We start from the raw sequence: 20862 nt of genomic DNA on the forward strand, positions 1-20862 counted from the left end.
TGCAGCAGCAGAGGCCACCAAATTAACAACTCCAACGTTCGGTTCTGTGGGATTAACTACTCCTTTTTCAATCTGAACTGATCCCCAGGGTAACTGCTAAACACCATTATATTTTTTTAGTCTTTATTAGTCAGCCCACAGCTTGTGGGTGATATATGCATAACCGACTCTGTATGGGAGAATAAAGGGATCCACAATCATCAGAGCTGACTGGAGCTGTATCCAGCAATCAGCCCACCCTCCACATTTTCACAAAGGGGAAATCTGAGGCCTCGAGGGGACAGTCACTTGTCTAAGCCTCACAGAACTGGAACTGGAATCAATTCTCTTGGTTCCTTCAGAACACAGAGAATACTATTTCAGTTCAGTGCTTCCTGCACAGAAACCAAAAAAAAAAAAAAAAAAAAAAAAAAGGCAGGAAAATGCAGCTTAAAAATGTTAACAAACTAGGAATGTATTTAGCTTAAATTCAGCATGTTGATATGTTATGTCAGGGATCCTTAAGAGTATTGGACTAAATAATACTACCTAAACAAAACAAAACATAACATGGACACACCAATATGGGTCATCAGAAGAAACATCCAGAAGGGGGTGTTGCCCAAGAGGTCCTGAGGCTGACCTTCCCCTTGGGGTGGGATGGAACAGCGAGCTCTCTCTCTCGCTCTCCTTTTTTCTTAATTGGAGTATAGTTGATTTACAACGTTGTGTTAGTTTCTGGCGCACATCATAGTGATTCATATACATACATGCATATTCTTTTTCACATAGGTTATTAGCAGATATCGAATGCAGTAGGCCCTTGAGATTGTCTCCTACTCTGATTCTCACAGGCATCCTGTATGACGCTCTGCCTCTTAACATCACCTCCTGTTGAACACTTTGGCCTAAAAATGGCAAAAGCTATCCATTGCTAGACTTGACACAATGGAGACACAGGGATAACTGTTTACAGTCTTTGCCTACTTAGTTAGGAGAAGCAAAAGAACAGTGAATCTCCCCTCCCTACGCCCACCACGCAGCCCTTCTCAGAGCCTTGCAGCCTCTCCAGGGTGCTGCTGGGAGTCAGGGAGTGGAAGCCGCCGCCCCAGGACCCACTCACCTCCCTCCCTCTCCCTGAGCCTTGAACCGAGGGAGGCCTCTCTCCACCTTCCGACACTCCCATCCTCTCAGCCTCCTGTCAAACCCTAGGCTTCCTTTTCATTTTTCTCAATTGACTTTAGCGGCTCATTAAACTCAGATCCTAAATTATTCCCCTTTCTTTGAGAGAAGAGAGGACGTCATCCGCAAATACCCACAGGGTGAGTAGAAACACATTCAGTCCTCGAAGGTTAGCAAAGAAAGGCCAGAAAAGCAAACCAATTCAGTTGCCATCTTAACATCATCTGAATAGTTATACTTTATCCCACTGGAAACGTGAGGAAGGTGGAGGGAGGCACAGAACTCTAATCCAAATTCCTCACTCTCCTTCCCTCAACTAACGAGCTCTCTGCTCTCAGCTTCTCGTCTCCTCAGGAGGGTTTCTGCCTGCTAGAACCTCTCACCTTGTTTAATCTTAGCCTCTTCCTTCTTAGACTCCTGCTTACAGTTATCAAGTCCAACTCTTGGGAGCTTACAGTAAAACGGTCTGTGAGCACAGCCTAGGACAAGACAATAACCAGAGCGACCGTCCCCGGCAAAGTTCATGAACAATTCCCAGGACATACAACTGGAATCTGAGTAATAAGGGTCTAACCTTATTTTTCCTTTGGGCTTCGACACTTGCTCACAAGGGTCTGCGTGCAGAGGCCTCATACATGCCCCTTCAGGGCGGAGTTTCTAGTGTGAAATGGCTGCGACACACTTCAGCTCGGAGACCGAGGCAGCAGCTCCAGGCACAGCACCGCAATCCAAGATGGCGGGGGCAGGCTGCGTGCGGAGACGCTGCGTCAGCCCAGTGCCACGCTGCGTGCGACAGGGCGGGAAAGCGTAGCGCCTGTCTCGCGAGAGCTCCGCCCCTCCCCTCCCCCACAGAACCCTATAAAACAGCCCTGCTGGCGGCCTTGAGAGAATGTGGACTCCAAGCATAAGCTTCTTCCTCTTTGTTCTTTGATCAAAAATAGAGCTTTCCTTTGCTTCTGAACCAAACTCAATTTCTTTCTATCGGCTCGAAGGACACCAAGCAGGAGGACACTTGTTGGGGCCCAATTCAAGAGTCAGTAACACAACCTTTTCTGTAAAATGATGATAATGACAGGGTCTAATGTTTATTGTCATTATTAAGATTAAAAGGTGACGCTTCATATGAAGTGTTTAGCCTGACCCTTGGCACGTAAATCTGTCCAAGAACTGTTTACTATTATATCTGTGTAAGTTTTCCTCGGAGGGTAGCCACGAGGCTTCCCCCTCCCAATGAAGACTCTAACCTCCCTGGTACACCCGTCTCCTGGTGACGCTGTGCACTCGGCATCCTTAGAAGGAAAACACAGCAGTTAATTCTTCCGCTTTGGTTCTATCAGCTGTGAATTTAAAACGCAATTTAAAGAGAGAATCTTTTGCATTCACTTAATAGGGGCCTGTTGTTAACCAAGCATTTTCTAGGCCCTGGGGCAGAAAAAAGGAAAAGCTAAGCAAAATTTTTGAGGTCAAAATTTCACAACGTCACTAGAACACTAATATTGCGTAAGTTCTCTTGGGGGTGAACTGAAGTCCACTTTTCCCTCTCCTTACAGGTCATACTTGTACTCAGCAAAACTCTTGCAAAAGTGTTCTTTATAAGACTTGCTTTCCTAGTGCCTCTTGCCAAGAATGTGTAACTTCCTGACCTGTGGCTGACTGACTAAATAATCACCAAGTACTGATTTATACGCTTCCTGTTTCTTAAGTGATCTGATCCGAATAGAATTACTTTGAACTATGAGGTTCCTGCCCCATCGGACATTTCCAAAAAACACATTTTTACTAAAAACTGGAATCAGACAACTGCCCCCAAAATATATTAGTATACAGAGAAGGCCATTCAAACAAAACTTCTTGAATTTCATAGAGCATAACCTTCAGGAAATTTATATGTGTAAGTAATATATGAAGTGCCATGCAAAACATGATGTAAAATTTATTTTATAAATGATCGTTGCTGATATAACTAAGAATAGTGATGAACTATATCTCCAAACACTCAGCTACAGTCACGGTGCCATAGCAGGAAGCTGCAAAAGAAGAAATAAACAAATTTCAAAGGGTCATTTCTAGAAATAAAATCCTTACCATATAATTAAATATGGTGAGGAAGAAACAAGGGAGGTGTCCAGAGAACCCAACTGGGGTCTTCACAGAGCATTCGGATGAGTTCTGATGTGGAAAACAAGTACAGGCGAGAGAGGTGTTCAAGGGAAATCACAAAGATGATTTTATTCCAGTACCACTACCAGCAATAAAACAGAAGGTGATTTACCAGGCCCTCATACTTACTTACAGGGATAGGCAGTACTTCATATTTCGAAACTACTTTCCTAACTATTCATTCATTTCCTCCTCACAAAAATCCTATAAAGAATCATTATCCCAATTTTATGAAGGAGATCAGTTTACGGTTTTGCTTTGGTGGTTTCTGTAATTACAACTTCAACTCCGTGTCTTTACGATACATAGTGTATATCTGCATTATTAAAAGGCCTTCTGAAGGCACAGCTGTCTGTCAAAGGGAAAATTCAATGCTCAAGTTCCCCTCGTGTGAAATTAAGAGGCTGTATGAGAATATAAGATATTTTCCAGTTCTATAATTCTACATAATGTTTTGCAGAACTACTTTTTGTTGAATTTCATAGTTTTTATTTTAGAAACTGGTCTTTTTTTGGGGGGGGTTGTTTTTCTCTTCTCTTCCTACTGTAAAAATGCTTACTAATATTTGTGTACACTTTCCCATACATTCACAAGAAAAATCTCTTTGCATCCCCTAAGCTTACACGCACAAATAACTTCAGGGGCTCAGAAGCAGCCAATCTAAGCTCACCAGTGAGCAGTGAATTGGAGAGCTGCCTTTATTGGACTGACTGATTTAAATGTGGCTGATTCAAGAATATTAAAGTGTTCCTTTCCCAACCTCAAGTGACATTTCATTCATCTCGCTGAAAATTTATTTTCTAACCAAGGACTCAAACAAAACCACATTTAAGTGGTTATGCTCTCTGAGCCCATACCTGTACCACATGTACTGTGAACAACTTGGCAACGTTTGCAGACCCTTCTGCACTGAGAAGGCGATTGATGGTGGTGGCATCATAAAACCAGTGTGATTGCTCAGAACCCACACCCTTCCCTTATTTAAATGATGTAGCTACCCACTTCCAAATATAAAAATAACACTTATACTACACAGCTAAAGGAGCGAGCCAAAAAAGGAGAGAAAAAACTATGACTCAGCTGAATTTGTATCCTCCTGATCAGGATCCTTGGGTGTGAGACCCCGGAACAGAGGAGAACGCCAAGTTTCACTCCCTCCTTCCATGACAAGGGGAGAATCACATCTGCTCTCTGGGCCCTCAGTTTTTCATCTGTAAAATGAGGAGGTTGGGTTAGCTCAGTTGTTCCAGAACCCAGTGGAACGCGGGAATGGGGAGGAGGGAGACTGAGACCTATACGCACGCCCGCGAGTTCCCATAACTTACCTTGGATCACTGGACACTGGGCCAGCTGCAGGCCAAGGGGTTAGGCAGAAAGCTTTATTTATAACCAGCTGTGGAAGAAGCACTGATGCTTTACAAAGGCCTCCTCCCTCCTATAGTCCTACCCCCAACCCCATGCTGTCCACTGCCCTCCAGCTTCTGCCCAGCTGTCAAGAAACAGCACTTCCTCAACTTACACTTTACTCACCCTTCTCCTTAAAATTTAGCAGATGGTGTCACCTTTAGGAAAAAGTACAAGAATTATGTATATGTACAGGCACGCGCGCACACACACACACACACACACACACACACACACACACACAATGCTTGCTTCACTTGCCACCAAACTTGCCATATATACCAAACTAAGCTAACAGTGCCTCTCCTTGAAGTAGACATGCGCCCCTTTGCCTATCTGAGGGCAGTGCCTCCCTCTATGCTTTGCATCTCATCATCTTCACCTTGTCTGGGAAATAGCATTATTATCCCCTGATTCCTTTTCTTTCTCATATACTGCAACATCTCTCTGGATTCTTGCACTGGTGTTTAAACATCCTCAAGTCTCTCCCATTTAAAAATAGAACTCTTTGCCTCAGTGCTACATCCTGCACCAGTTAGCAGCCTCTCTCTCTTCTCACCTTTAAGGCCAAACGTCTATAAAGAAATGTTTTAACTCACCTCCAACTCACTCCTCTAAGTAGTATGGAGTTTTTCCTCTATCATCCTGCTAAAACAGGTCTCATGATGCACATTCAAGACCTTCTGTTGCTAAATCCAGTGGGCATTTATGGGCCTTGTCTTACTTCTTAGCATTTTTGGATTCTGCTGTCTCCTTCTTTCCTCCTGAAATACTTTCTTCCCCAGCAACCCAGGACATAATATTTTCTTGATTTGGTCATAGCTGCTGCTGCTCACGTTAAACTCCTTTGCCTTCTTTACTTAGCCATATAATGTTGACACTCCTAGAAGCTCTATCAGAGGGCCTAGCAACCATCATTTGTGCTCATGTCTCCATTGCTCCCTAAACACAAATGACTCCCAAATCTTATCTCCAGCACAGATAGGTTCTTTGTATTTCAAGTATGAATTTCCAATACTCAACTTTAAGACTTGTCTCAAAAGCTCTTCAAACACAACATTCCAAACCATGGTCACAACTCCCCTTCCTCCACCAAAAGTTTTACCCTTGTGGTGGTCCATGTCTCATCCACTCAATTGAATAAGACAGAAATCTAGGGGTTATCCTTGATACCCTCCTCTCCCATACACTCTATACCCAATCTATCACCAAGCTGAGCCAATTTTTTGCCTTAAGAATTTATTAAATATATCGACTTCTTCTATCTCCACAGACACATTCCATCCAGGCCAAGGCACCATAACAACACATTCACCATGCTATAGCCAGAGTGATCTAACGATACTAACTCTGCTTAAAACACTATAGTAGCTTTCCATTTCTCTTAAGAGGTAGGTCAAAATCCTTGAAGAGTTTACGAGGCACTGTTTGTCTGATTCCTACTCATCTCATTCCTCTCCTGCCCCTCGCTTTCTTTGTTTTAGCCAGGTTGGCCATCTTCAGCTAACTGAAGTGCCACACTCCTTTCCCTGTGTTCTGCATGAAACACTCCTACTTCTTTGCTTTACCCAGATAACTCCTAACTTACCTTTAGATCCCACTTCACTCATCTCCCCTAGAAAGCCTTCCTGATACTCCTGTCTAGATCAAATCTCCCCTATCGTGTGTTCTCATGGTAACATTTACCTCTCCTTCATTAAATGTATCACCTTGATAATGTTGTTTATGTATGTTATCATTTCATTAATCTTTATCTCTCCTATAGGACTATATGCTTATGAGGAGAGGGAACATATCAATTTATTCTACCCCCAGAACCTACCATAATGTCTAGTTATCATTAAGTATTTGTTAAGTACATAGATAAATGAAAGAAATATGACTAGTTTCTGAAATACAAAATCAATTATGGAGAGCAGATTTTCTGTATCTGAGGGTAAGACTTAACCATGTATGGGGAGGAGGCAGTGTGTAAATTTCCCTTTTGTTGCCCTCCTTGGTCAAAATCTGTTCCTCAAGAACTCAGGAAGCCTCAGAGGTGACCCAGAGGTCAACTGAAGGGTAAAGGAGAGGGAAAGTTAAATAGCAGGAAACCAAACACTTCCCAAGCGCCCCGCTCCACTTGAGCCAGATGAGCTTTGCTTTGCCTCGTGTTTTACATTAGATTTCCATGGAATATTCTGTTTGAAAAAGTGCCTGCTCTTCCTCTTCCTCCTCAAAACGTTTTGAAAATTACTGAACTAGGTAAATTTTATGTACAGATAAGAAACCCAAAGCCCACATTAAACAAATAAAAATAACCCAGGGCTGCAGAGGTGGTGAGTGTAAAATCTTCATATTAAATGGAAAAATGAAGAATCCTCAAGAGGAGGAGAATTCCCTGAAAGAATATGGTAGTTCTCTAACATAGAAAGACGCATTGCTCTTTTCCCTCTCCTTCCTTCCCCTTGGCTGTACCGTTTCCCTCCTGCTGCTTTTATTCTCACAATATTTCCTGCATGATCAAGAAGTGGATTTCACAGGCTGAATGTGAGTATTTTGTTTTCTGATTTTCAACCACTCTGGTTAACTAAGTTTCCTAGGCAAAATCCCAGATTTTTTAAAATGCTAGACTCTCCCAAAAACTAATTGACTGCCGCTCATTTTTATTTCTGAAGTAAATTTGAAAATATTCAAGCATTAGCTCAATCTGTAGTGATACAATTTATTCATGCCAAGGAGTCCCAATAAGCAGAGAACAAATTGGAAGTAAGATATATTGCGGTCCCTTCTTTGCAAACACCAGAGGGCACTAAATACTGAAAAAGAAGTCAGAAATCTTACAAAGTGTACATGAACAGATTTTCTCACTAGAGGGAGCAAGAAAATGTTAAATTAAAACAATATACTATAAACACTCTTGAAAGAGTCTCTCTCTATAGAACACATATACTACTTAAAGATAAGGGGACAAATGTTTATCTTGATCTAGAGAAACGTATTACTATCAGAAGAATTGTAGTAAAAATCAACCAGGAAAGGTGATTGCTTCCTTAGGAATTTTGAAGTGATGGAAAATCTGTATCTATAGATCATGTATTTCATTGCTATCCTCTCTCTGTGTGTCTCTCTCCTTCCCTTCCTCCTTCCCTCCCTCTATACTTATGCCTCTATTTCTGTCTCCATCCCCAGCTATAGGTCTAGCTTTATACCTTCAGATACAGAATATCAATATCTCTCTATACATAGATAGACAGACAGACAGATATCGTGTAAAGCAAATAATGAAAAACTCTAACATATCAATAAAAAAGGGAGGAAAGCATAAAAACAGAATTCACAGAAGCAGCATGGCCAAAAATTATAAAGAAAAAGAGTTTATCTATAATAGTAAAAAAGCAATTTAATATAAAACAAAAACAAAATTAAAATGTTAAATGCTAGTAAGTGTATAGCAAAACAGACACCCTCATTCACCATTGGCAGAAGTATTAAATTGGTAAAACAAACAAACAGAAAACAAAAACAAACTCCAATGTGAAGATGCATGTGTTCAGATAGATAAATAGATTTTTTTTTTAACCTGAAAATTCACTTCTTTAAATCTACCTTAAGGAAATGAGATATAGGTAAAGCATGAATATACAGACATTTTCTAGAGCAATATAATAGTAACAAAGTAGAAATAAACTTGATACCCTACAGTAAAGAAAATGGTATAATAAATTGCTATTATAGCCATAGACAGAATATTATACTTCCTTTAAAATTTAGGTATTCAAAATTATTGAATATTTGATAACATTATGATATAATGTTAAATTTTAAAAAATGATAAATAAATTTATAAACACACTACATTCCCAATATATTTTTAAGTGTTCTTTTATTAATGGTGGTTAGATTTATGTAGTAGGGTTACAGATACCTTTTATTTTCTTTAAAAATTTTTCATACTTTCTAAATTTTCTGTAATGGGCCACATACCAATCTTACAATTGGAGAAAAGAAATATTTGTAAGTTGTATTTTGAAAAAAAAAGTCTCCCCCAAATTGCAAGAATAGTAAAAACAGCTCTTATTAGGATATGTTTAAAGAATTGAAAATAATTCAGGTTGAAAGATAAACTGCTATCTATTTACCTACCTATGTATCCATTCCTCCATCTATCCAACCATCCAGCAAGACACACACTTGTGAGTGATATATCAGAGTACCTGTTTTGCTATGTACTTACCAGCATTAAATAATATAATTTGTTTTCATTTTATAGGCATTGCTTAGTTACTATTGAAGCTGAATATATATCGTCTTATGATTTTTTTGGCCACTAGCAATTCTACTGCTGCATTGAATTTTCTGCTATTATATAATATACAGTTTATATTCCAACTTCACCTATACATCAGAAATTTCCATTTTAGAATTTTTTTCTTCAAACAAGAAACTAATCAGGGTTACATAGTACATTTAGTTGCAATATTTCCTTGGTCTCCTTCAATCTGGATCAGTTCTTTAGGATTTCTTTGTTTCTGGCAACACTGATCTTTTTGAAGACTACAAGCCAGTTATTAAATATAGTGGTTTGCAACAATTTGTGTTTTTTTCCCCTTTTAATTCAATTCAGGGATTTTTGTTTTTGTTTTTGTTTTTTTTTGGTCTGAGATGCTAGTGAAGTAAGTAAGCATTTTCTCCTCAGTGAATCACATCAGCTGTCCCATTTTTGGTGATTAATAAGTCATTTATGGGAAAGTACTTTGCAATAATGTACGTATCCTATTTCTCAAAATTTCCATTATACTTTTCTCATCCTTTGATGATTCATGACTGAATCAATTATTGCTATGATAATCACAAGACAGCCACTTTCCATCATTCCCTCTACTTTCAGTAGCTGGCATTCTTCTACCGTAAAAAGCTTTCCATTCTCCCCCATTTACTTACTAGCAGGATAGGCACATGGCTTCTTCTTTTAATCAATGGTTTATAATCCATTACTACAATTTTTTATTTTGATATACTAATTGTGCTGGATTTAGCTACTGGAAGCCTATTCAGGCTAGCACTTTGTCCTTCACATGCCCCCTCTTTTTTTTTTTTTTTTTTTTTTTGCCTTGAGTACTTCCTTACTTTCTGGCACCACAAAATGTTCCAAGTTCATGTAGTACTTTTCCTGTTTCAACCATGGAAAACTCTAATCTAACATTATGGAGTTCTTTCTAGCCTTTCTCTATTCCATATTTGTATCTCTCTTTTCTAAGAGTGACAGCCCTGGCTCTAAACATTATCAATGTCTTTACTCATTAGCTCAGTCCTGTAATACACAGAAAGTGGTTTCCAAATTGCTGAACTAATACTACTGTAAAATATAAACCTATCAAGTAGAGTTCAAGATTAGTTTATAGTTCTTTTTGTCTTCAGAATAATGGTGTAGCTCAAAAGTTATCTGGTTCATGCAAATCAAAACTACAATGAGATATCAACTTACACCAGCTGGAATGGCTATCATTCAATAGCCCTCAAATGATAAATGCTGGAAAGGATGTGGAGAAACGGGAACCCTCCTACACTGTTGATGGGAATGTCATTTGGTGCAGCCATTATGGAAAACAGTATGGAGATTCCTTAAAAAAATTGAAAATAGACTTACCCTATGATCCAGCAATCCCACTCCTGGGCATATAGCTGGAGGAAACTCTAATTCAAAAAGATACAAGTACCCCAATATTCATAGCAGCACTATAGATAATAGCCAAGACATGGAAGCAAACTAAATGTCCATTGACAGCCATAAAAAACAATAAAATAATTCCATTTGCAGTGACATGGATGGAACTGGAGATTGTCATACTAAGTGAAGTAAGCCAGAAAGAGAAAGAAAAATATCGTATATCACTTACATGTGGAATCTTAAAAAAAAAAAAAAGGACACAAGTTAATGTATATAAAACAGAGACAGACTTACACACATAGAAAACAAACTTATGGTTACCAGGGAGAAAAGAGGGTAGGGAGAGATAAATTGGGAATTGGGGATTTGTAGATATTAACTTCTATATATAAAATAGATAAACAACAAGGTCCTACTGTATAGCACAAAGAACTATATTCAATACCTTGTAATGACCTATAATAAAAAGAATATGAAAAGGAATATATATATACATATGTATAAATGAGTCACTATGCTGTACACCAGAAATTAATACTACATTGTAAATAGACTATACTTCAATTTAAAAAAAAAAAACCCTCAAAAGTTATTTGGTCTTAAAATATTTTTAAAAGCTATTTGGTTAATAATTTTATCTGCTTTAGTTATGTTATTTGAAAGAATTATTTTTTACAAAGCTAAGTATATTTGGTTAAGTTTAGTGTATGTAAAAAGTCAATATGAAGGTTCTTCTGGACTTATTAATACATTTAAATTTGATGTCAAGTTGGAAATACCTTTATTTACTTTGTTTTTTACAATATTATACAGTGTAAAATAATTATAAATGAGTTGATACTCATATAAGTAAATGACTAAGTAAATAAATGGGGGGCAGAGCCAAAGCTCCTATGCAGAAGAATTCCAAATAATTTATGCAATTATTTTGTCCTCAAGGAGGTAGAGCATAACTTATTACTCCTTAAGGGTGGGCTGTACATTGTGACTTCCTGCCAAAAAGGACAGTATGAAAATTAGGTAAAAAGTAACTTCAAAGTAAAGAAAGCTACCAAACACTATCTAATCCAGGTAATCAAGGTTAACATCAACAGTGATAAGTCACTTTGGTAGTACTTACCCTCGATATAATGGGATGAAAACGGCACTTTAACTCTGTGGTCTTCCTCCCATGCTGCTTGATCCGAATCGGGTCATGAGAAAAACATCAAACAAATCCCAACTGAGTGACAGTCTAGAATGCACTTTGATCAGTTCTCCTCAACACTGTCCAGGTCATCAGAAATAAGAAAGGAATGAAAAAATATCTCAGTTAAAAGGATCTTATGGAGACATGACCTACTAAATGTAATGCAGTATTCTGAGTGGGATCTGGGAACAGAAACAGGACATTAGGTTAAAAAGTAGGGAAATGTGAACAAATACAAAATTTACTTCATGATACTATGTCAACTTTGGCTCATTAAAGTCACAAGTGTACTACACGAATGTGAGACATTGATAATAAGTGAACCTGGTTGTGGGGTATGTAGGAAATCTCCCTACTATCTTTGCAATCTTTCTACAAGTCTGAAGCTATTATAAAATCAAAAATTTATTTCAAAAATTAGTGTAAAATATTTGGAAACTACACAGTGTATGAAGAAGAAAAGTTAAGTCATCTTTCCCACCACTGCTACATAAATACCTTTAATATTTTTGGCATATTTCTCTCTCTGTCCCCTTTCCTCCTTCCCTTCTTTCCTCCCTCCCTATTTATCCTTCTCTCTCTATCTCCATCTCTTTCAATATTTTTCATATTTCATATTTCTCTTTTGCTCTCTCACATTCATTGACTCTCTTTGGGTAAGTATATATACATATGGCCTGACCAGGATCCCAAAATAAAATAAATGAAAAATTTTAACTGACTCTTGAACGCCACAACCAAATCATGAATGTAGAAGGATTGGAGAGTAGACAGAAGAATCAGTGAAAAGATTTCCTTGGAGAAAACTGTTTCTACACTGTGAGTAGAAACTCACAGTAGAGTACACTCCACCTCACCTGAGGCCTTGGACAGGCTTGAAGCTTATCAAGGCAGCAGAGTACTCATAGGACCACTCGTGAGACTTAAAATTTGTTTATGGAATTGAGAAGACTTGACAAACAGTGAGTGATTTGTGTCTGAGAATGCCAACACAGTCGATGGCAGCAGAGTAGAGAGAGTTACAGTGGGGATAGGCCTGAACTCTCAGACTTTACTGAAGTAAGGGAGATGAGACAGTTTTCCCGTTAACCATGCAAACCATGTGGGAGCAAGGGGCATACTGGGTTATCCTAGGTCCTGACCAACAAAGCTGTCTAGACGGGCAGAGGAGCCCTAGCTGCAAGAAGCTGGATATAGCCAATAGAATCTTGGGGGCTAAGGAAACATGCTACAAGCAAGCATTTGGAATAAGGGAGCCACCACCTAGGACAAGGGAACTGCTGGAGAGAGGTGCTCAGCAATGGTAGTCACTAAGGATCCAGGGACATTTGCCAGCAACCAAGATCATAAAGCCATCCAGCCTACTGAGGAAGGCTTTCTGCCCACTGTGGGCTGAGTGTGTCCCCACAGATTCATCTGTTGAAGCCCTAACTCCCAATGTGACTGTACTTTGAGGTAGGGCTTTGGCAAGGTACTTAGACTTAGATTTGGTCATGAGGGTGGAACCCTCACGGTGGGATTAGTGCCCTTATAAGAAGAGGAGGAGCGATCTCTCTTCCTCTCTCCACCCATATACATTGAGGAAAGGCCATGCTAGGACAGTGAGATGGTGGCTGCCTACAAGCCAGGAAGAAACCCCTCATGAGGAATTGAACTGGCCAGCAGCTTAATTCCGGACTCCCCAGTCTCCAGAACTATCAGAAATAGACGTCTGTGATTTAAAACACCCAGTCTGGTATTTGCCACAGCAGCCCAAGCTAACTAAGGCAGTGCCTTTCCTCATTCCTCCTTCCTTTCTACTCAGCTTTACCTCTAGAAACCAGAAACATCAGCTAACAGGTGGTTCAGGAGGAGGGCAGCGAGATGAAGGGGCCAACCACACAACCTCTTACCTGAGGCAGGCAGCTGGCATCGACAGACTTTAGCATAGAGGGAGGTATGAAGGCTTATCTCTCAATAAAGAGTCAATCTCTCAACTAATACCTGAAAATGCAGACATCCTAATTACTGAAGTGAAATAATATTTTGTAAATGTAAGTGATATTTTAACACTTTGAAAGCTGAAAAGTACAGATCTCTTTCCAAAAATTATCCAGAGTCAGGAAACATTTACCTCCATCAAACAAATATTTAAGGGACAGTAGAAGACTAACATGAATTAGTGTTTCAATCGTGGAAAAAATCATGTTTGTTCATTACCATGAATATATATTGTTACGGGCAACAATATATACTGTTCAGTTATGAACAGAAACTGCTAACACCTTGATCTTAGGTTTCTAGCCTCCAGAACTGTAAGAAAATAAGTTTCTGTTAAGCCACCCAGTCAGTGGCAGCCCTAGCAAACTAATACAACATCACTGTGCATATATGACGTATCACATTTATGTCCCTGACACTGCCAGTTCTCTGTTTCTAACCCTGAACTCATCCGTCAAACTAATTCACTCTCCCTTCCTTCTGTTATTGTCCTTGGCTTCCATCCTAAGCTGCAATTAGAATCCCTTCTCTTGCATTAGGTCTTCTTTTAGCCCCGCCGGGTACAAAACGAACAGATCTAAATGGATGCTGGCTCTCTTCCTGAGGCCTCTCTTACAGGGTTAATGCAACCGCCAGATGCTATTCTTTCCATTACCCATCCAAGTCCTGTGGCTAAATTGAGCCAAAGTCTGCCAACTATACCTTATAAACATCTCATCCACTAATATCCCACCAAGACTTGGAGAAGCGAACTTCCCCTAGGCATTGAAAATATGTAGCAAGTCACACAAAAGCTGATGAAATTACAAGTTCAGAACCTTTGATGATTCATCAGCACAAGAGGATCAGCCTCAGGAGAGGAGGTGTGATCTCTGACAGCCCCAGATTTGCTCTATATCAATACTGTTCTTCCTAGCCTTCTTTTCCTTTATGGGATGACCATGTTACCTGGAGCGGAGTTATGTATGGTTAGGTGATAATCCTCTCCCTTGCCAAAAGTTTCCTTTGGCTGGAAGAACAAAGATTTCGTTTTCTTTTCCTTTTTTTTTTTTTTCAAGAAGGAGATGTCACGGCAACAGAAGAGATGGAAAGAGTAGAGGCAATGGGATCATGTTTGCTGCCCATCACACCTTTTGGGTTGTATGAGAGCTCCTGGGCAAGAGAAGAGTTAGGACCAGAGTACAGTGGAGCCCCTGTCTTGGGAGACCTAGTGAGAGCCTAGGAACTGGCACTGCTGCTATGGCCCTCAGTTGCTAGAAGGTTGAGCAGAGGATCATTTCCCGCCCTTCCTTAAAATGCTCTGTTTTGACCTCCAGGGACGTCCTCAGCTTTAGCTTAACTACATGCATGTATTATCACAGGCACCCTGGGGATCCCTCAAGCAGCTCTGAAATGCTGGATTTCGACAATGGATTGCTGAGTGAGAAGTAGCAGGTGCTATACGTTGGTTGTGGCTGAACAGGGAGACTGGATTCTGAGACCGTTTGACAGGTGCTCTCTGAGGATCCCTGGCAATGGTAAAGGAAGACACTTTGCTGAGAGAGGAGGGATGGGGGTGTATTGGAAGTACTAACTGGGGATAGTATTAACGTGGGAATACTTTCTTTCTGCTTCATATTTCCATGTAGTGACCTCTAAATCCACGATGATCTCATCCCAAGATACTCAATTTTGTTACATCTACAAAGATCCTATTTCCAAATAAGGTCACATTCACAAGTACCAGGAGTTAGGACTTTCACTGGAGACACTATGCAACCCACTACACTGCCCTACAGAAGTGTTCCTTCAGTTGAGAATCACTATATTTTCTCTTCATCTCAACTAAGCAAGACAATTTCTGCAGCTTGTACTATCAAAATTTTAGTTTTTTTATTTTCCAGAAAAATTATATTTACCCTTATATTTTTCAATAAAGATTCTGTCTTTACCCACTTTCTATCCCTTTTGGGGTAGGAAACCTTCAATGCCTGCCAGTTACACTGATGCTCCACGGATCTCTACCAAGAAAGGCAGCCTCGGCAATTCACTACACAGACCATGATTGATTGAACTATTTCCCTTTATTCCTAGGCACCATGCAGACTGCATTCCCCATTCTCCTTTGCAGTTTGGTGTGGTCATATAGTAACAGAATTCTGCCCAAAGGGATGTGTGCTTTATGGACCCTTCCAGCTGGTCCATAAATCCTTGCCATAAGGGCACCCATTATTCACTTCTCTCCCCAATCTCCTTTACCCATCCACAGTCTGCATACCTACACTCAGGGCAAACTTGAAAAACATGGGTTGATGATGGTGAATCTTCCATCAGTCTGAGTCTCTGAAGGATTAAGTAAAATTGAGCTCCTCAACACTGATCAGAAACACTGTTTTTGAATTTCATGGAGTAAGAAACATTCTTCTCTTCCACTCAGTATGAAGTCACTGAGGTTTTGACGATTATCTGTCAAAGGAGTAAACATTCTCTTAATTAATACAAGCCACTAAGGTGATGAGTAACCTAGTGAATTAGATCCTTCCTAGTAGGAAGGTTGCAATACAAAGACACAGAGTGGAAGGGATACTCCATGAAAAATGAACACAAAATTCACATACTTTGAAGTGACCCATTTGAGCTTAATAAAATAACCCCTATTTTGGCCTCCTACTTCTTCTTCTATCGTTCACACTGGTCTCCTTCCTGGACCTGAACACACCACATGGCCTTTGCATATGCTACATTCTCTACCTGGTTTACTCTTCCTTCTATTCTATGCAATTAGTTTCTTCTCATCATTCAAGCCTCAGCTTAAACAGCATCTCTCCAAAGAAGCCTTCCTAGATGTCCCTATATAAACTATATGTAAAGTAACCTCTCTCATGCCTCCAGCACAATAGTTCTCATTACTCTGTTGTTCCTATAACCTTCTGCAAAATGATCATTTTAATTTTTTTACCTCTTTATGTCTCTCTCCCCAGACACAAGAAGTTTCACTGGAATGGGGACTTTATTTGTCTTGGCCACTGTTGTGTCCCAGAGCCTTAAACAGTACCAATCTACACCAGAGGTGCTCAGTGATATCTGTTGAATGAAAGAATGAGAGAAACGGGGAAAGGAAAGAAGGAGAGAAAGAGGGAAATGGTAGAACACTCGAGATCACCTACAATATACTTACAGTAAACTTTCGTTAGTTAAGTCCTGAGTATATCGCTTCCTTGTTCTATGAAAGGACCTAATATGCGCTACACTATACTGAACTACACTACACTATACTATACTTTATATACTCAGAGAATAATATTCTTCCAAATTACCTACATTTTTCAATGTACCTCTTATAGTAATTGGCACATCTCACAAAGAAGAGAATTTTTAATTCAGATCAAAGATACAAGAAAATGCTTGAGAAGAAATTTCGGACCCTGAGGATAGAGAAGGGACTATTAGCCCTTTTTACTTGCAGCAAAAGAAGGGGCCTTTAATGAAAGACTATCAGGGTTCAGAGATTCAACATTTCACAGGAGGGCCAGGCTTCGGAAAGAGGCAGGACACAAAGCAGTTTCAAAGGGCCCAGGAACAGGAAGGACAGTAACCATCTTACGGCGGGAACGGTCTAGCCAGGACACCTGCTGTCTTAGGTATCACGGTGGCCATCATGACATACCTGAGCATGGCCTCTCTGTTAGACAACATGTACCATCAGGGTGAAGGGATTCAGATCTTTTTGTGTGTGTGTGCCATCTGTTCAGATTTCAAAGAGCTAAATGGGAGTATCTCATCAGCAAAGTCTAGATCATGTGACTGGCCTTTAGCTGCTATTCCGTCAGCTTCTACATTAGGAATTAGGAGGGAGGCAAGTGCACTCACAGGAGGAACACATTCCAGAAAACTGTACTTACCAAGCCAGGAGCCTGCATGGTGAGTAGATGGATGTTCTCAAATGAGGCCACAGTGAGGAGAAGGCGAGAGCTTTGAGGACAGTAAGCAAGGCTGTGGTCCACTCTGGAAGAGCCTGAGTGCTAGGATCAGACATTTGGGTTTTATCCAAGACAATCTGTGCATATTACTTCTCCAACCAGATCAAAAGTTCCTTGATTTAGAGAAGAAAAAAAAAAATTATCTCTCCACCCACCCCTCACCCCCACTGTGAACTGCAGACATACATAGCAGCAAACATAGTACCTTGTACAACACAGCCAATCAATAAAGTCCTTTCGAGTAAAGCAGCATATAGGGGATGACAAGTGGATGTGAATTCGTAACAAAATAATAGAAAATAAAAAGTCAGAGAGCAAGCCAACCTTAGAAAATTAGAAAGAGGTTTATTTTTTCCAAACTCTTCTATTTTCCCTTTCACATCCCTCGATATACCTCTTCCCTTTTTTCTCCTCTTCCGTAGAAGGTAGCCAGGATAATGGAGGAAGCAGCACTTGAACAGAGGGTTAGTTAGACACAATTTCCAATCCATGCTGTGCTGCTTACCAGCTATGTGACCATGATCAAGTCCTTAACCTCTCTGATGTTCAGTCTCCTTGTTCACAAACAGGGACTCACGGTAATGAACTCACTGTGGTGACAACTTAACCCAATAGGGAAGTTCCTTTCTGTCCCCTCTGCCTTCCTCTTACTGAGGCCCCGAATCCAGCCCTGACCTCTCAGCAGTTCGCCAGTCCAGGATTCATTTCTTTCCTTCCTTCCCTGTGTCCATACTTTACACATCTTACAGGAGGTAACTTGTGATGCAAATAAATGAAACTTTAATGGTGCAATTGCAGTCAGTTAGAGAGTTACCTTTGTCAGGGCATCCCCACAGTCATCTACATAACATTAATTGGTGATCACGTGTGCTATAACACAAATGCTAGGCAGCAAGAGTTTTCAGTTGCAATGTATAAAATTAATAAACCATTAGAGGCAAAACAGGGCAGTGAGAAAGAGCATTGTCTCCCGAGTTTATCTACCTCTGTGGAAATCCTGGCTCCACCACTTACAGGTTGTGTGACCAGGAGCAAGTTACTGAACCCCTTTGCACCTCAGTTTCCTTGTCAGAAAAACAGGGAGGCTAGAACATACTATATGAGGTTGTTGGAAAGATGAAATGAGCTCACATATATACAGTCTTTAGAACAGTGCCAGAGTCGGAATTAAAATAAGTTGAATAAAATGACTGAGAGAAATATTCCTAAATATAAAGAAAATGATACATAATCATGTGTACTATTAACCCTCTTTTATTCAAAACAGCTAAACCTATAGTGTGAGCAGACTTCAAACTCTGACTCAGGAAAAAACACCTTACGCTCCTACCAAATGAAGGTTAGGCATGCAACAATTTATGAAGTGTGACACATGTTGGTCACTCATTCACGCACTGAGAAGAAAGATGACCTAAGCCAGACACATGCATCTTTAGTCTCTCTCTCTCTCTCACACACACACACACACACACACACAAACAGACACACAGATACACACACATCCTTTTTTCTATGTCCTACACTAGTTCCCTATATTGTTGTATGAAGGACTATTATTTTCACATAAGTTGAATTTAAAGCCATTATAAAAGCAAATTAAGAACTATTTTAAACTACAGTATAGTATAGTAGTTATGAGCATGAACTCTGAGTCATATTTAGCTTATGTTTTACAGACAAGCAGATTGAGAGGAGATGTTAAAATACTTGTACAAGATGATTACAGAACAGAGTCACTTCTATTGAGTGTCTGTAGTGAGTTAGAGGCTTAAATTCTCCACTCACCTAATCTCAACAACTCTCCAAAAAAAAAAAAAAAAAAACCCCAAAAAGACATATGCCCATTTCACAACTGAGGAAACTGAGATCCAACAAGAATTGGAAGCTTGTGCAAGATTATAGAACTAGTAAGTAGCAGAGCTGTAATTTAGATTTCAGTTTGCCCACCCAAATGCCATGGTTTTTTCCCTTGGTTTCTCAACCTTTATTACTTTCCAGTAGTTAGATGAAGCCATATGAAATTAATATGGAATTTACAGGTCAAAAATGATCAAACTTGGGACTTCCCTATAATTCAGTGTATACTTAGAGATGTGCTGTGCATAAATCATCACAACTCTTTACTACCATTTTTGCTTCCTTACCTATTCCTTCACTTTCTCATATCCACAGCTTAACATGCCATAGGTATTGACACTGATTTGAATGGAACATCTTTGGAAAGGATTTTGGAGGAATAATAGATATGGTCTCTGCTCTCAGATGCCTATAATCTAGTGGGGAAGATAAGACAATCACAAAAGGAACTATCAGAGAGCAAAACAGTGACCGAGATACTCAGTTAACTTCTGAAGCAGCCTGTTTTCTTTTTCAGACTCCCGTTTCTTTGCCTTTGAAGATGACTTTTCTGGAAATTCTGGGATAGAGCCAGCCCCTTAATGTAAAGCAAGTATGTGATTAAGCACTGTGGGCTCATTTTCTCTGTGAGTGGCTGCTTGCAGCTACAAATAAGTATCCAGCTTGGGGGAACTAAATAAAGAACGTGATCAAAAACTTTCTCCTTAAAACATGAAATTACAAAGCACAGCAGGCTCAGTGACAAGTATGCTCGTGACCTGGGGAGAGTTGAGTATATTCTTGAGGTTTCCTGTGCTACTAGTTAAAACCATGTAGCCAATGAGTGGAGCACTAGAAAGAAGATTTAATTAGGTAGATAAAGGGCCAGATGTAACCACTGAGGCAGTGAAACTCTTTAAGCGCATTTTCTTTGTACTTATGGTTGAAATTAAAAAGTAACCAAATTGGGCACTTTGAAAATAGACTGTTTTCATAAACATTATTTTATAAAAGACCTGACCCATTTTAGTGTACAAAAGTGGATGCTTTCACTCATTTGAAACTCCTATATTTCAGTCAAGCTTGGTTTTCTATTTAACCCAAGTTTTAAGGCCATCTTTAAAATTTCAGTAGTGGGTATAATATATTTTAAAGAACATGAATTGGATGACAGCATATTTAAATCCAAGCATTAAATCATCTTTTAATGGGAAACTACTGTTTCTCAGAAGCTTTTATTCCATTGCCGCAGCACTAAGGATCATCTGAATGCTACATAATGAGGTACTTGAATCAATATGCGAGTCCACTGGGCCTTAAGAGCTCTTTGCACTGCTTCAAACAATATTTGTATTGACATTTTTATGCATTATGTGCTTGATTTCAAAATCCAGAAATCTTTCGTTTGCTTCATAGGCTACAAAATGTATTACAGACCAATAAAAATAAATTCTTTCATAGAAATTAAAGGCATAAATACATATTTAACAATAAAGGCTCCAGCTTCTTAAAACCTTTATCAC

The 20862-nt window shown here is 39.5% G+C and overlaps 2 long non-coding RNA genes across 2 annotated transcripts; both read right to left on the reverse strand.

Annotated features, from left to right (window-relative positions):
• Positions 1–3156: 3156 nt before the first annotated feature.
• Positions 3157–13538, reverse strand: LOC116666327. Its single transcript, XR_004323113.1, has 3 exons — positions 13457–13538; positions 11496–11641; positions 3157–4532 (listed from the first exon to the last, which is right to left on the reverse strand). It is a non-coding gene; the product is annotated as an uncharacterized LOC116666327 (long non-coding RNA).
• Positions 13539–15623: 2085 nt separating this feature from the next.
• On the reverse strand, positions 15624–17803 carry LOC116666326. The gene is made up of 3 exons (XR_004323112.1): positions 17426–17803; positions 16483–16607; positions 15624–15989 (listed from the first exon to the last, which is right to left on the reverse strand). It is a non-coding gene; the product is annotated as an uncharacterized LOC116666326 (long non-coding RNA).
• Positions 17804–20862: the final 3059 nt, after the last annotated feature.

Source organism: Camelus ferus, chromosome 10, assembly GCF_009834535.1.
Source record: "Camelus ferus isolate YT-003-E chromosome 10, BCGSAC_Cfer_1.0, whole genome shotgun sequence".
NCBI lineage: Eukaryota > Metazoa > Chordata > Mammalia > Artiodactyla > Camelidae > Camelus > Camelus ferus.